Raw genomic sequence first — 14,372 nt, 5'->3', positions numbered from 1 at the left:
CGGTGTGGGTACCTGAGGCTCAAATTTGATAAAATTCAGTGGGGGTGAGTGTAACGGAGTTAAAAAGACATCTGAAAAACATGCACTTACCTGGTCTTAATTATTATTTTAAGTGTGAATTTTATCATTTTTGTTGTATTTTATTTTGAAAACCCAGAAACCGGATCTCACTCTAGCGTTTAGAAGCTGCTAAGGCTTCCGCTCCTCACAGCGTTTGCACTGTGAGGGTAAGTTCTGTAATGAAAGGCTCTGGCATTTTTATGGTTTCTGGTGTGAATGTTGTTACATAAGTTTCACATGTCGATGTATATAGGTTTATATTGATGTTAGGATGTTACTGTGTAACCGAAACAAAGGCTGGTTGCTGTTAAACAGTGTTTCTGCCGTGTTTATGCTCTTTGGCAGTAAGCTTTTGTCGGCCCCCTAGTGGTCGCTGCGCATAGCAGTAAATGTGTTTGGACTTACTGTTTTTCTGTGCTTTTTGTAATGTTGTTTTACATTGTAGGAGCTACAATTGCTGGTACCATCAGAAGACACCTGTTGAGTGTGTTTTATGTCTTCTGCAGGTACGTGAGCTTGTTAACAGCCATTTAGTCTGCAAAGCACAAGCAAGTGAAAATGTAATGCGCTACTGTTAAGTTGTCCACTAGAGGGAAATGTTTAGCCAATGATACCTCTGTTATCCTGTTATTTTGTTTTATACCATTGTGAAATGTAATTTTTATCAGTTGTAAGATGTCTTTTTGTATACAAGCTCAGTGTGACAGACTGTAAAATGGAAGAAATTATTATTTTCCATCTTTTCTTTATTAAGAAGTAGATTGTAAGTCTGTTAACACAGCGCGCGTTTGCACTGTGAGGGAGCTACAATTGCTGGTACCATCAGAAGACACCTGTTGAGTGTGTTTTATGTCTTCTGCAGGCACGTTTGCACTGTGCAGAATAAACCGTGAACAGCCAACCTTTCTGAGCGTCTGTGATTCATGAAGAACGGAAGCGTTACATTAAGACAGAAGAAACTGATACCAGTGGATCTTAAAGTACCCGTCTCTTTTAGCCTCCCTCCAGCCTATGCGGAGTTAGTCATTTTTAGTTTTTTTAAATTTGGAAAATGAAGACTTGAACATTTTAACTAAACAGCGGTCTCTTATTTCTGTTGTGCAGGAGCGAGAATCTGTGACTCCAGTGCGCGGCCTCTCAATCGGAGAGGCCACAGATGTGTGGCGCTTGGTGAACCATCCCATTCTTTCGAACAAACTCCGGGATCTGTCCTGGATGGTGGCCCATGGGATTCTCCCAGTCAGGTCCGTCATGCACTCCCGGGGCATGTCTGCAACATCCATGTGTCCCTGACCTGGTTGTGGCGCGCCTGAGTCGATGAGGCACCTGCTCTGGGAGTGCAGCGCTGCCGTAGACCAGTGGGCAAAGGCCAGCTCCTCGCAATTCCCGTACTGACCAGCAAGGGAGGTCCTAACAGCACAGCTAGTGCTCTATGGGGTGAGCCAGGGAACAAAAGCACAAAGGAAAGACTTTGAGAAGCAGTGGCTTACTCTCGCTGCCATCAAAGACGCCATTTGGACCTCCAGGAACTTGCTGGTAAGAAAGCACATGCAGATCCCCCGTGGCTGCTCTCCCGAATGGGAGCAGCAACAATCAAGAGATCTGTGCTGCAAGCGGCAAGCCTAGGAAGCAGCCACAAAGAAGAATCGCCTCTGTGCCCATTCGGACGGAGGAGTCGGTGCCACACACAGTAAGGTCAAAGCAGCAGCGGCCTGGTTCTCCGGGAGAGGAAGGTGGGAAGGAGCAAAGGGTGGGGATCCCTCTGAGCACCAGGACAGTTTGAAAGGAGGATGGATGGGTTCTAAAACTGTTTTTAAAAGAGAGCCACATCGCTCCTGCACAGGCCCCTTTTTAAAAGCAGTCTTTTGAATTAGGTAGAAATTGAATTTTATGAGATGACCGTGTTTGGTTTTTTATGTTTGAGTGCCAATAAAAAATTTTTCGAAAAAACAAAACAAAAAACATCTGTTCTTATCAGTTTAATATCTGATACGCCCGATTTGGGGGCAACGATAAACGCATTTTTAGAACAGGGAGCTGAATAAGGGCTCGCTCCGTTCGCTCCACGACGACGACCGGTATTGCAGCGCCTCCGGGAACGGTGCCCCTTTGCTGACCTTGTGCAAAAGCAAGAATGCCAAACAAATTAACATCTGCCAGAGAAGAGCCAGAAAGGAGCCAGAAAGCAGCCTGAAGCGGCGAACATGCTTTCCAGTCACGCCTCTCCTGTCAAAGTGGAGCTCTGGAGCAGAGCAGAAGCAGGCGCGGCCTGAGAAATGCCGCTTTAGCCAAGCAAACAGGGCCTACCGTGACGAGGCGCTAAAGAAACACACACTCTGGCTTCTCTTCATAACGTACAAACAGAAGAAATGAAGGTCTGCCAAGCCCAGGGCCAGAAAGCAGCCTGAAGCCGTGAACGTCCTCTCCAGTCACCCCTTTCCTGTCAAAGTGGAGATCTGGCCAAGCAAATAGGGCCTACCGTGACGAGGCGAAAGAAACACACACTCTGGCTTCTCTTCATAACGTACAAGCCAAAGAAATGAAGGTCTGCCAAGCCCAGGGCCAGAAAGCAGCCTGAAGCCGCGAACGTCCTCTCCAGTCACCCCTTTCCTGTCAAAGTGGAGCTCTGGAGCAGAGCAGAAGCAGGCGCGGCCTGAGAAATGCCGCTTCAGCCAAGCAAACAGGGCCTACCGTGACGAGGCGAAAGAAACACACACTCTGGCTTCTCTTCATAACGTACAAACCAAAGAAATGAAGGTCTGCCAAGCGCAGGGCCAGAAAGCAGCCTGAAGTCATGAACGTCCTCTCCAGTCACCCCTTTCCTGTCAAAGTGGAGATCTGGCTAAGCAAATAGGGCCTACCGTGACGAGGCGAAAGAAACACACACTCTGGCTTCTCTTCATAACGCACAAGCCAAAGAAGTGAAGGTCTGCCAAGCCCAGGGCCAGAAAGCAGCCTGAAGCCATGAACGTCCTCTCCAGTCACCCCTTTCCTGTCAAAGTGGAGCTCTGGAGCAGAGCAGGCGGGGCCTGAGATCTGCCGCTTCAGCCAAGCAAACAGGGCCTACCGTGACGCCGGAAGCCGGGACGAGCAGTCACTGCAGCTTCCTGCGAGGCAAAAGAAACACACACTCTGGCTTCTCTTCATAACGTACAAGTCTTTCGCCTTTTACTAAAGACTTCCGTGGAGAGCAGCGCTAAGGAGTTGCACCTATTTTTGGCAGGGTCTGCCGTCTGGCTGGGATCTCTCCTCGTTGTTCAAAAGAAATAACAGAAGAAAGCAGCGCGCAATTCCAGGAAGCTCCGCAGGCCTCTGAGGTACACTGGGTGGGCGGAGATTTGAAGCGGCTGCCTCCCTGTGAGCACCGTCACAAGCGAGAAGTGTCCCGAGAAGGCGGCTCAGCCAGGAACCCGTAGCAGGCCATCGCCGGCCTTTTGCTAAGATCAAGTGTAGTATCTGTTCTTATCAGAAGAGGCGGGAAGCAAAGAGAGATGGCGACGTCGTCGGCCAGCTTTTTCCGAGAAGGACGCAAGGACTTCTGGAACGAGGAATACGCTGAGATTTGAACTCATGGAGAAAGATACTCAATTTCATGACAGGATAACTTTTGGACGGAGAATCCTTTTCAAGCCATGAAGATACAGCCGGAGGAAATATTCTGCCTACAACAGAGCACCGCAAGTAAGCACTATGATGTGACATTCACTACAGGAGAATATGCGGAAGAAGTGAGAAGGAAGTGTATTGTGGAAGAAGATAGAGAACTCATGGAGATATATGGTCACCCTTTGTATCGCAATGATTACAGAATTTTAACGATACATATGTATAACCCATGGGTCACGGAAGAGACTATAAGGTACTTTCTAGGGAGATACGTTACTGTTCTTCCAGGAGTACGAAAGATACAGGACTGCCTGGGCATATGGACCGAAAGAGACAATTTCGCATTAAACTGAGTGCGGATATTCAATTCAATTCAATTCAATTTTATTTATATAGCGCCAAATCACAACAAAAGTCGCCTCAAGGCGCTTTATATTGTACAGTAGATAGCACAATAATAAATACAGAGAAAACCCAACAATCATATGACCCCTATGAGCAAGCACTTTGGCGACAGTGGGAAGGAAAAACTCCCTTTAACAGGAAGAAACCTCCGGCAGAACCAGGCTCAGGGAGGGGCGGCCATCTGCTGCGACCGGTTGGGGTGAAAGAAGGAAAACAGGATGAAAGACATGCTGTGGAAGAGAGACAGAGATTAATAACAGATATGATTCGATGCAGAGAGGTCTATTAGCACATAGTGAGTGAGAAAGGTGACTGGAAGGAAAAACTCAATGCATCATGGGAATCCCCGGCAGCCTCACGTCTATTGCAGCATAACTAAGGGAGGATTCAGGGTCACCTGGTCCAGCCCTAACTATATGCTTTAGCAAAAGGAAAGTTTTAAGCCTAATCTTGAAAGTAGAGATAGTGTCTGTCTCCGAATCCAAACTGGAAGTTGGTTCCACAGAAGAGGGGCCTGAAAACTGAAGGCTCTGCCTCCCATTCTACTTTTAAATACTCTAGGAACAACAAGTAGGCCTGCAGTGCAAGAGCGAAGTGCTCTAATAGGGTGATATGGTACTACAAGGTCATTAAGATAAGATGGGGCCTGATTATTTAAGACCTTGTATGTGAGGAGCAGGATTTTGAATTCAATTCTGGATTTAACAGGAAGCCAATGAAGGAAGCCAAAACAGGAGAAATATGCTCTCTTTCTAGTCCCTGTCAGTACCCTTGCTGCAGCATTTTGGATTAGCTGAAGGCTTTTCAGCGAGTTTTAGGACATCCTGATAATAAAGAATTACAGTAGTCCAGCCTGGAAGTAATAAATGCATGAACTAGTTTTTCAGCATCACTCTGAGACAGTATATTTCTAATTTTAGAGATGTTAAGCAAATGGAAGAAAGCAGTCTTACATATTTGTTTAATATGTGCGTTGAAGGACATGTCCTGGTCAAAATGACTCAAGGTTCCTCACAGCATTACTGGAGGCCAAGGTAATGCCATCCAGAGTAAGAATCTGCTTAGATACCATATTTCTAAGATTTTCAGGGCCGAGTACAATAACCTCAGTTTTATCTGAATTAAGAAGCAGAAAGTTAGCGGCCATCCAGGTCTTTATGTCTTTAAGACATTCCTGCAGTTTAACTAATTGGTCTGTGATACCTGGCTTCATGGATAGATAGAGCTGCGTGTCATCTGCATAGCAGTGAAAATTTATGCTATGTCTTCTAATGATGCTGCCTAAGGGAAGCATGTATAATGTAAATAGAATTGGTCCTAGCACTGAACCCTGTGGAACTCCATAATTGACCTTAGTGTGTGAAGAGGACTCTCCATTTACATGTACAAATTGGAGTCTATTAGATAGATATGATACAAACCACTGCAGTGCAGTACCTGTAATACCTACAGCATGTTCTAATCGCTCTAATAGGATATTATGGTCAACAGTATCAAACGCAGCACTGAGGTCTAGCAGGACAAGCACAGAGATGAGTCCACTGTCAGAGGCCATAAGAAGATCATTTGTAACCTTCACTAAAGCTGTTTCTGTGCTGTGCTGAGCTCTGAAACCTGACTGAAACTCTTCAAATAAGCCATTCCTCTGCAGATGATCTGTTAGCTGTTTGACAACTACTCTTTCAAGGATTTTTGATATGAAAGGAAGGTTGGAGATTGGCCTATAATTAGCTAAGACAGCTGGGTCTAGAGATGGCTTTTAAGTAAAGGTTTAACTACAGCCAGCTTGAAGGCCTGTGGTACATAGCCCGATTATTAGAGATAGGTTGATCATATTTAAGATTGAAGCATTAATTAATGGCAGGACTTCTTTGAGCAGTTTTGTAGGAATGGGGTCTAAAAGACACGTTGATGGTTTGGAGGAATTAATTATTGAAGTTAACTCAGAAAGATCAATTGGAGAAAAAGAGTCTAACTTAACATTGATGGTACTAAAAGTAGCTGTAGATAATGTTACATCTGTGGGATGATTATTGGTAATTTTTCTCTAATGATAAAAATTTTATTTGTGAAGAAGTTCATGAAGTCATTACTAGTTAACGTTAAAGGGATGGTTGGCTCAGTAGAGCTCTGACTTTTTGTCAGCCTGGCTACAGTGCTGAAGAGAAAACTGGGGTTGTTCTTATTTTCTTCAATCAGTGACGAATAGTAAGATGTTCTGGCTTTTGCGGAGGGCTTTCTTATAAAGCAGCAAACTATTTCTCCAGGCTAAATGATGATCCTCTAAATTTGTGACACGCCATTTCCTCTCCAGCTTACGAGTTATCTGCTTTAGGCTACGTGTTTGAGAATTATACCACGGAGTCAGGGACTTTGGATTTGAGGCCTTAGTTTTCACAGGAGCTACAGTATCCAGAGTCGTACGTAGTGAGGAGGTAAAATTATTAACAAGATAATCGACCTCTGTTGGAGTAGCGTTCAGATAGCTGCTCTGCTCTATGTTGGTACAGGGCATTGAAGATGATAACAGTGGGTGGATTATATTCTTAAACTTAGTTACAGCACTTTCGGAAAGACATCTACTTTGATAAAGTCTACTCTCCACTGCTGTGTAATCAATTATTGTAAATGTAAATGTTATCAGGAAATGATCAGACAGCAGAGGGTTTTCAGGAAACACTGTTAAATGTTCAGTTTCTATGCCATATGTTAAAACAAGATCTAGAGTGTGATTAAAGTGGTGGGTGGGTTCTTTTACATTTTGAGAGAAGCCAATTGAGTCTAATAACAGATTAAATGCGATGTTGAGGCTGTCATTTTAGCATCTACATGGATGTTAAAATCACCCACAATAATTATTTTATCTGAGCTGAGCACTAAATCAGATAAAAGTCTGAGAAATCAGAGAGAAACTCTGTGTAAGGCCCAGGTGGACGATAGATGATAACAAGTAAGACTGGTTTCTGAGTTTTACAGCTGGGGTGGACGAGGCTAAGCATCAGGCTTTCAAATGAATTAAAAGTCTGTCTTGGTCTTTCGTTAATTAATAGGCTGGTGTGAAAAATTGCTGCCACACCGCCCCTCGGCCTGTGCTTCGAGATTTCTGGTAGTTAGAATGACTCGGGGTGTTGATTCATTTAAACTAACATACTCATCCTGCTGCAACCAGGTTTCTGTAAGGCAGAGTAAATCGATTTGTTGATCAATTATTAAATCATGTACTAACAGAGACTTGGAGGAGAGAGACCTAATATTTAATAATCCACATTTCACTGTTTTACTCTTTGGTTCAGATGTGGATACTGTATTGTTCTTTCTTTGTGATTTTTTATGTTTAAGTTGTTTATTGCTGGTTTTGGTTTGTTTTGTCTTTTGGGAGCTGACACAGTCTCAATGGAGATGGGTTTTTGGGGGTAGCAGGAGGAGAGAAGCTGCAGAGAGGCGTGTAAGACTGCAACTCTGCTTCCTGGTCCCAACTCTGGATAGTCATATTTTGGGGGTTTAATAAATTTGTCCATATTTCTAGAAATGAGAGCTGCTCCATCCAAAGTGGGATGGATGCCGTCTCTCCTAACAAGACCAGGTTTCCTCCAGAAGGTTTGCCAATTATCTATGAAGCCCACATCGTTTCTGGGACACCACTCAGACATATGCATAGCGTAGCACACCATTCGCATATGAATAGCGAAGATGGATATTGTCACCCACCTGCTGTTTTTTCTATTGGAGCGGACAGAGGCTTCCTTGTTTACGCAGGGCAGCCCCAAGCATGTAGGAAATGCGGAGTGTTGGACATAATGCGGAACAATGCGACCAGGTGAGGTGTAGGAGTTGTGGCAAGCTTGGACACATTACGAGGGACTGCAAGGAGCCCAGGAGATGCCATTTATGTGATTCGGAAGAGCATATGGCGAGAGACTGTACTAAGCCACGGCCTTATTCTACCGTGGTAAAGACTGGACTTATTGGGGAAAAACGTAGCGAAGAGGAAACAGACTCTGGTGAAGGAGCAAGGCCTCAGGAGCCACCACCAGCTGCTGGAAATCAGGCTAATGAGGACAAAGTAGAAGGAGTGGAGGAGGGGACGGAGCGAAGTGAGGAGGAGGGAGAGAGGAGCCATGAGCAAGATGGTGAGAAAGTACAGCAGGGGGAGGAACCCCAAAAAGGTTGGGAAGTGGTCGGAAAGCCACGGAGAAAGTCTGCTAAAAGGAGGAGAAAGGTGAGTCCAGCCGCCTTTCCTGAACATGGTGAGCAAAGAGACCAGGATATTAGGGAGGAGGTTTTGGAGGAAGGTGTAAATGTTGAGGGTATGCGTGCGAGGGGAACACAGACTGAGTGCATGCATACCCCCTAAGTGACGTGACAAGTGATGGAGATAAGGAAGAGGAAGGTGAGAGCGAAGAACAGTCAGAGGACTCTTTCATAAAAGACCTTCTGTCACACACCAATATGGACAATTAGTGAACCCAAGAGAGGAGGTAAAATAAATTATGAGACTCATTACTTTTTTTTTTTCTTTATTTTCTTTCTTGTCCTAGTGCTCCACTTGCTTTTTGTTTATGGTATGGGAAAACTACGGATAATTACCCTGAATGTTAGGGGCTAAAAATGCCCGAAAGAGGAAAATTGTTTATGAATTTTTATTGTGTCATAATTTTGATGTTTGTTTGGTTCAGGAAGTTCACCTGAGAGATGAGGGGATGTTGCTTTGTTTACTGAGGAATGGAGGGAGGGAAGCTTCTTGGAGCATTGGGGGTACATGGGTCTGGAGTTGGGGTGTTATGTGGGGATAAAGATATCCGGATAATTGAGAGCTTTACTGTAATACAAGGAAGGGTAATGGTGGTGGATATCGATAAAAACGGGACTCAATGCCGGATAATAAATGTATATGCACAAGTGGAGCCTGGGCTACGTAAGGACCTTTTTCAAAAATGGATACTTGTTTTTGACTAGAAAAGATATTATTGTGGGAGGGACTTTAATTGCTCCTTGGAAAGGAAAAGTTTTCCCTCCCTTTAGGACCTTCATTAAAAATATGGTTTAATTGACGTAATGGGAAGCTACTGGGAAAGCAAGTGGGGTATACTTGGAAGAACACAAGGGGGAAGAGTAGGTTAGATTACATTTTAGTAGGGAAAGAGTGCAAAATAATAGAGGAAAAACAATACCGCCCTTTTCACAGATCATCAAGCAGTTGATGTGGAGCTCGAGATAGCAGGGCGGATTTTGGAAAAAGGGTACTGGAAGTTTAATAACGATGTCCTCGCAGAGAAAGCCTATAGGGAGGGTTTCATGAAAATTTTCCCGATATGGGCCGAGATGAAAAGTTTATACAGTAACAATGTGGCTTGGTGGGAGGACATAAAGAAAAATCAAAAAGTTTACGGTTGAATATTGTACAGAGAGGTCAAAATTTCGAAAGAAAGAGTTCGTTACAATACAGAAGGAGATAGAAAAAATCTATATTATGGAAAATAAGGGAAAGGAGGTTCAAAAGGAAGGGTACTTGGAAAATTTAAAAATAAGACAGGAGGAACTACTTGAGAGGAAAGCGAGAGCCGTAATATATAAATTAAAACAGGAAGAGTATGAGGAGAATGAGAAATGCTCCTCATACTTTTTTAGCAAAATGAAGACTAGGGATAAGAGGGTGGTGATAACGGAACTGGAGAGGGATGGAAAGGTGATAAGGGGGAAAGATGAATTGTTAAGAACGGTGGAAGAATATTATGGTAATTTGTTTACAAAGGAGAGCTTGGATGAGGGGAAGGGGGAGAGTTTTATAAGATCTTTAAGGAGGAGGTTACCCGAAGAAGAAAATGACAAGCTGGGGGGGGAATTGACGGTAGGGGAGGCGTATAATGTGGTTAAGACAATGAAGGCCGGTAAGGTGCCTGGCATAGACGGTTTAACAAAAGAATTTTACATGGTTTTTTGGGATATGGTGGGGACCCACCTCCTGGAGGTTTTTAAGGAAATCATGGAGGGAGGAGAGATGTCGGAAAGCATGAAAACGGGAGTGGTGACTATTCTGTTTAAGAAAGGAAATCCGAAGCATTTAGACAATTACAGGCCACTAACTATGCTGTGCGTAGACTATAAAATATTGAGTAAGATTTTGGCGAATAGGCTAGCAGGAGTCATGTCACACATAGTGGAAATGGACCAAACTTGTGGGGTACAGGGGAGGAAAATCACATGGAACTTACATCTACACAGGGATGTACTCACATATGTAAAGGAGAGAAATATTGCTGCAATATGTGTGAGCCTGGACCAGCAGAAAGCTTTCGACAGAGTAGATCACCCCTTTTTGTGGAAGGTTATGGAGGGGCTGGGACTAGGTGGGGTCATTATAAAATGGGTAAAGGTCTTATACAAGGGCATAAATTCAAAAATCAAAATAAATGGGCATTTAACGGGTAAAGTGCAGCAAACAAGGGGATTGCGGCAAGGGTGCCCGCTCTCTGTGGTGCTGTTTGTTTTATACGCAGAACCCCTGGCTTGTGCAATAAGGGGGAGTTACGTTGTTAAAGGGATAACGCTGCCCCGGGGTGAGAGTTTAAAAATATCACAATACGCGGATGACACAATATTATATTTGGCAGATGATGAAAGCTTAAGGGGAGTGATAGACATTCTATATGATTATGAAAAAGCAACTGGATCGAGAATAAATAAGCAGAAGACTAGGTACAAATACCTTGGGAAGTGGGAGGGGAGGAAGGACAAGATTTGTGATTTTATGTTGTGTGAAGGTCCTATGGACGTATTAGGAATATCGTTTGGGAACGGGGAGGGGGATGCACTGTACAATTGGAAAAAGAAGATGGCAGCCGTCGAGAAAAAATTGGGATTATGGAAGACAAGAAAACTTTCTGTCTCAGGGAAAGTGTTGGTCGTAAAGGCCGAAGTATTGCCAAAGCTGCTACATTTGGCCTATGTTTTTCCGATGCCGCACAAGTATAGAGCTCAACTAACGAGGGGAATATTTAAGTTTATATGGGGGGGCTATGAATATGTAAAAAGGGCGCAAATGTATCAGGAAATATCAGAAGGTGGGAGGGATGTGCCAAACGTTCCTCTGAAGCTTGACTCAATATTCTACAGCAATGTATGCATACTCCTGAAAAAGACATATATACACAAATGCCAAATCCTGATATGGTTTTGGCTGTCTATACCATACCGGTTTCTAATAGGGTGGGATAATAAAGGCCCTAAAGCTGAGAGTAGGCGGAGTATTTCCAGAAAATGGTAAAGTGGGGAGGAGATATAAGGAATGCAAAGAAGAGGATACAGTGATAAATCACAAGGTATTATATAGGAAACTGGTACAGAAACTCAATGTCAATCCTGTAATGGTGAACTCTGAAGTGTGGTTACGGGCCCAGGACAAGAGTTTTAAGAACGGGCTTAAAGATTTTAATTGGTTGCACTTGCATAGAAGGCTACCAGTTAGGGTCACGATGTCGCCCACAACCTGGGGAAGCAAAAAGTATGTCCAAGGGAAAATTGTATGGAAGATGAAACTATTGAACATGTATTATGGGGATGTGAATATGCAAAAAAGGTTTGGGATGGGTAAAAGAGAGTTATAACTGTTTGGAGAATGTGACATATGATGAGATCACTTCGTTTGGGGTTAAAGGGGTGGGAAAAGAACAAAATAAAATAATTTGTATGTTGATATCAATTGTAAAACTTAAATTATGGAAAGCGAGGCAGGGACATATAACTGGAGTGTATAAATGGAGAGAGATAGGAACAGTTAAGGCAATAGAGAAAGAATTTGAAAGTATATACTGGCATGAATTAGAAAGGTGGGGAAGCGACACAATTAAGGATAGGTGGAAAATCATCTTTTAAAACCACCAAAAAGAAAAGGTGGTAAGTGATAAGGAGTGAGATAATAGAAACGTGATTGTTATTTTGGTTTTGGTCTTTTATTTTGTGGGACTTTACGGTTGTTTAACCTTTCTTTTTTTTTTTTTTTTTCTGTAGAATGTTTTATTGAGGTGTGATGAAATAAAGGTATGACATTGATTTGGAAAATAATATGTTACGATGTATGAGAAATGTGAAATGTAAATGTAAAGTATGGAAATGGTTTGGAAAGTAAAAAAAGGGAAAAAAAAAAAAAAAAAAAAAAAAAATCTGTTCTTATCAGTTTAATATCTGATACGCCCGATTCGGGGCAACGTGTAAACGCATTTTAGAACAGGGAGCTGAATAAGGGGCTCGCTCCGTTCGCTCCACGCATCGACCCGGTATTGCAGCGCCTCCGGGAACGGTGCCCCCTTTGCTGACCTTGTGCAAAAGCAAGAATGCCAAACAAATTAACATCTGCCAGAAAGCAGCCTGAAGCGGCGAACATGCTCTCCAGTCACGCCTCTCCTGTCAAAGTGGAGCTCTGGAGCAGAGCAGAAGCAGGCGCGGCCTGAGAAATGCCGCTTCAGCCAAGCAAACAGGGCCTACCGTGACGAGGCGAAAGAAACACACACTCTGGCTTCTCTTCATAACGTACAAGCCAAAGAAATGAAGGTCTGCCAAGCCCAGGGCCAGAAAGCAGCCTGAAGCCGCGAACGTCCTCTCCAGTCACCCCTTTCCTGTCAAAGTGGAGATCTGGCCAAGCAAATAGGGCCTACCGTCTACCGTGACGAGGCGAAAGAAACACACACTCTGGCTTCTCTTCATAACGTACAAGGCCAAAGAAATGAAGGTCTGCCAAGCCCAGGGCCAGAAAGCAGCCTGAAGCATGAACGTCCTCTCCAGTCACCCTTTCCTGTCAAAGTGGAGCTCTGGCAAAAGCAAATAGGGCCTACCGTGACGAGGCGAAAGAAAACACACACTCTGGCTTCTCTTCATAACAAATACAAGCCAAAGAAATGAAGGTCTGCCAAAGGCAGGGCAGCCAGAAAGCAGCCTGAAGCCATGAACGCCCCTCTCCAGTCACCCCTTTCCTGTCAAAGTGGAGCTCTGGAGCAGAGCAGGCGGGGCCTGAGATCTGCCGCTTCAGCCAAGCAAACAGGGCCTACCGTGACACCGGAAGCCGGGACGAGCAGTCACTGCGGCTTCCTGCGAGGCAAAAGAAACACACACTCTGCCTTCTTTTCATAACGTGCAAATCTTTCGCCTTTTATTAAAGACTTCCGTGGAGAGCAGCGCTAAGGAGTTGCACCTATTTTTGGCAGGGTCTGCCGTCTGGCTGGGCCCTCTCCTCGTTGTTCAAAAGAAATAGCAGAAGAAAGCAGCAGCGCATTTCAGGGAGCTCCGCAGGCCTCTGAGGTACACTGGGTGGGCGGAGATTTGAAGCGGCTGCCTCCTGTGAGCACCGTCACTGGAGAAGTGTCCCGAGAAGGCGGCTCAGCCAGGAACCCGTAGCAGGCCATCGCCTCGGCCTTTTGGCTAAGATCAAGTGTAGTATCTGTTCTTATCAGTTTAATATCTGATCGCCCCGATTCGGGGCAACGACAAACGCATTTTTAGAACAGGGAGCTGAATAAGGGGCTCGCTCCGTTCGCTCCACGCATCGACCCGGTATTGCAGCGCCCGGGAACGGTGCCCCTTTGCTGACCTTGTGCAAAAGCAAGAATGCCAAACAAATTAACATCTGCCAGAGAAGAGCCAGAAAGCAGCCTGAAGCGGCGAACATGCTCTCCAGTCACGCCTCTCCTGTCAAAGTGGAGCTCTGGAGCAGAGCAGAAGCAGGCGCTGCCTGAGAAATGCCGCTTTAGCCAAGCAAACAGGGCCTACCGTGACGAGGCGAAAGAAACACACACTCTGGCTTCTCTTCATAACGTACAAACAGAAGAAATGAAGGTCTACCAAGCCCAGGGCCAGAAAGCAGCCTGAAGCCGCAAAAGTCCTCTCCAGTCACCCCTTTCCTGTCAAAGTGGAGCTGGAGCTGGAGCAGAGCAGAAGCAGGCGCTGCCTGAGAAATGCCGCCTCGCCAAGCAAACAGGGTCTACCGTGACGAGGCGAAAGAAACACACACTCTGGCTTCTCTTCATAACGTACAAACCAAAGAAATGAAGGTCTGCCAAGCCCAGGGCCAGAAAGCAGCCTGAAGCATGAACGTCCTCTCCAGTCACCCCTTTCCTGTCAAAGTGGAGATCTGGCCAAGCAAATAGGGCCTACCGTGACGAGGCGAAAGAAACACACACTCTGGCTTCTCTTCATAACGCACAAACCAAAGAAATGAAGGTCTGCCAAGCGCAGGGCCAGAAAGCAGCCTGAAGTCGCAGAACGCCCTCTCCAGTCACCCCTTTCCTGTCAAAGTGGAGATCTGGCCAAGC

At 44.8% G+C, this 14,372-nt stretch overlaps 4 non-coding genes and 1 pseudogene across 4 annotated transcripts; all 5 read left to right on the top strand.

Moving 5' to 3' along the window:
- Positions 1-1,993: 1,993 nt before the first annotated feature.
- Positions 1,994-2,171, top strand: LOC120437160 (annotated as a pseudogene).
- A 1,016-nt stretch (positions 2,172-3,187) lies between these two features.
- LOC120437215 lies at positions 3,188-3,300 on the top strand. Its single transcript, XR_005610914.1, has one exon. It is a non-coding gene; the product is annotated as a U5 spliceosomal RNA (small nuclear RNA).
- An 8,880-nt stretch (positions 3,301-12,180) lies between these two features.
- Positions 12,181-12,378, top strand: LOC120437152. Its single transcript, XR_005610861.1, has one exon. It is a non-coding gene; the product is annotated as a U2 spliceosomal RNA (small nuclear RNA).
- Positions 12,379-13,172: 794 nt separating this feature from the next.
- Positions 13,173-13,285, top strand: LOC120437258. Its single transcript, XR_005610958.1, has one exon. It is a non-coding gene; the product is annotated as a U5 spliceosomal RNA (small nuclear RNA).
- A 179-nt stretch (positions 13,286-13,464) lies between these two features.
- Positions 13,465-13,646, top strand: LOC120437129. Its single transcript, XR_005610843.1, has one exon. It is a non-coding gene; the product is annotated as a U2 spliceosomal RNA (small nuclear RNA).
- Positions 13,647-14,372: the final 726 nt, after the last annotated feature.

This window comes from Oreochromis aureus, unplaced genomic scaffold (genome assembly GCF_013358895.1).
Source record: "Oreochromis aureus strain Israel breed Guangdong unplaced genomic scaffold, ZZ_aureus HiC_scaffold_59, whole genome shotgun sequence".
NCBI classification, from domain to species: Eukaryota; Metazoa; Chordata; class Actinopteri; order Cichliformes; family Cichlidae; genus Oreochromis; species Oreochromis aureus.
The sequence above is the reverse complement of the archived record's forward strand: the minus strand, read 5'-3'. Positions and strand labels throughout refer to the sequence as shown.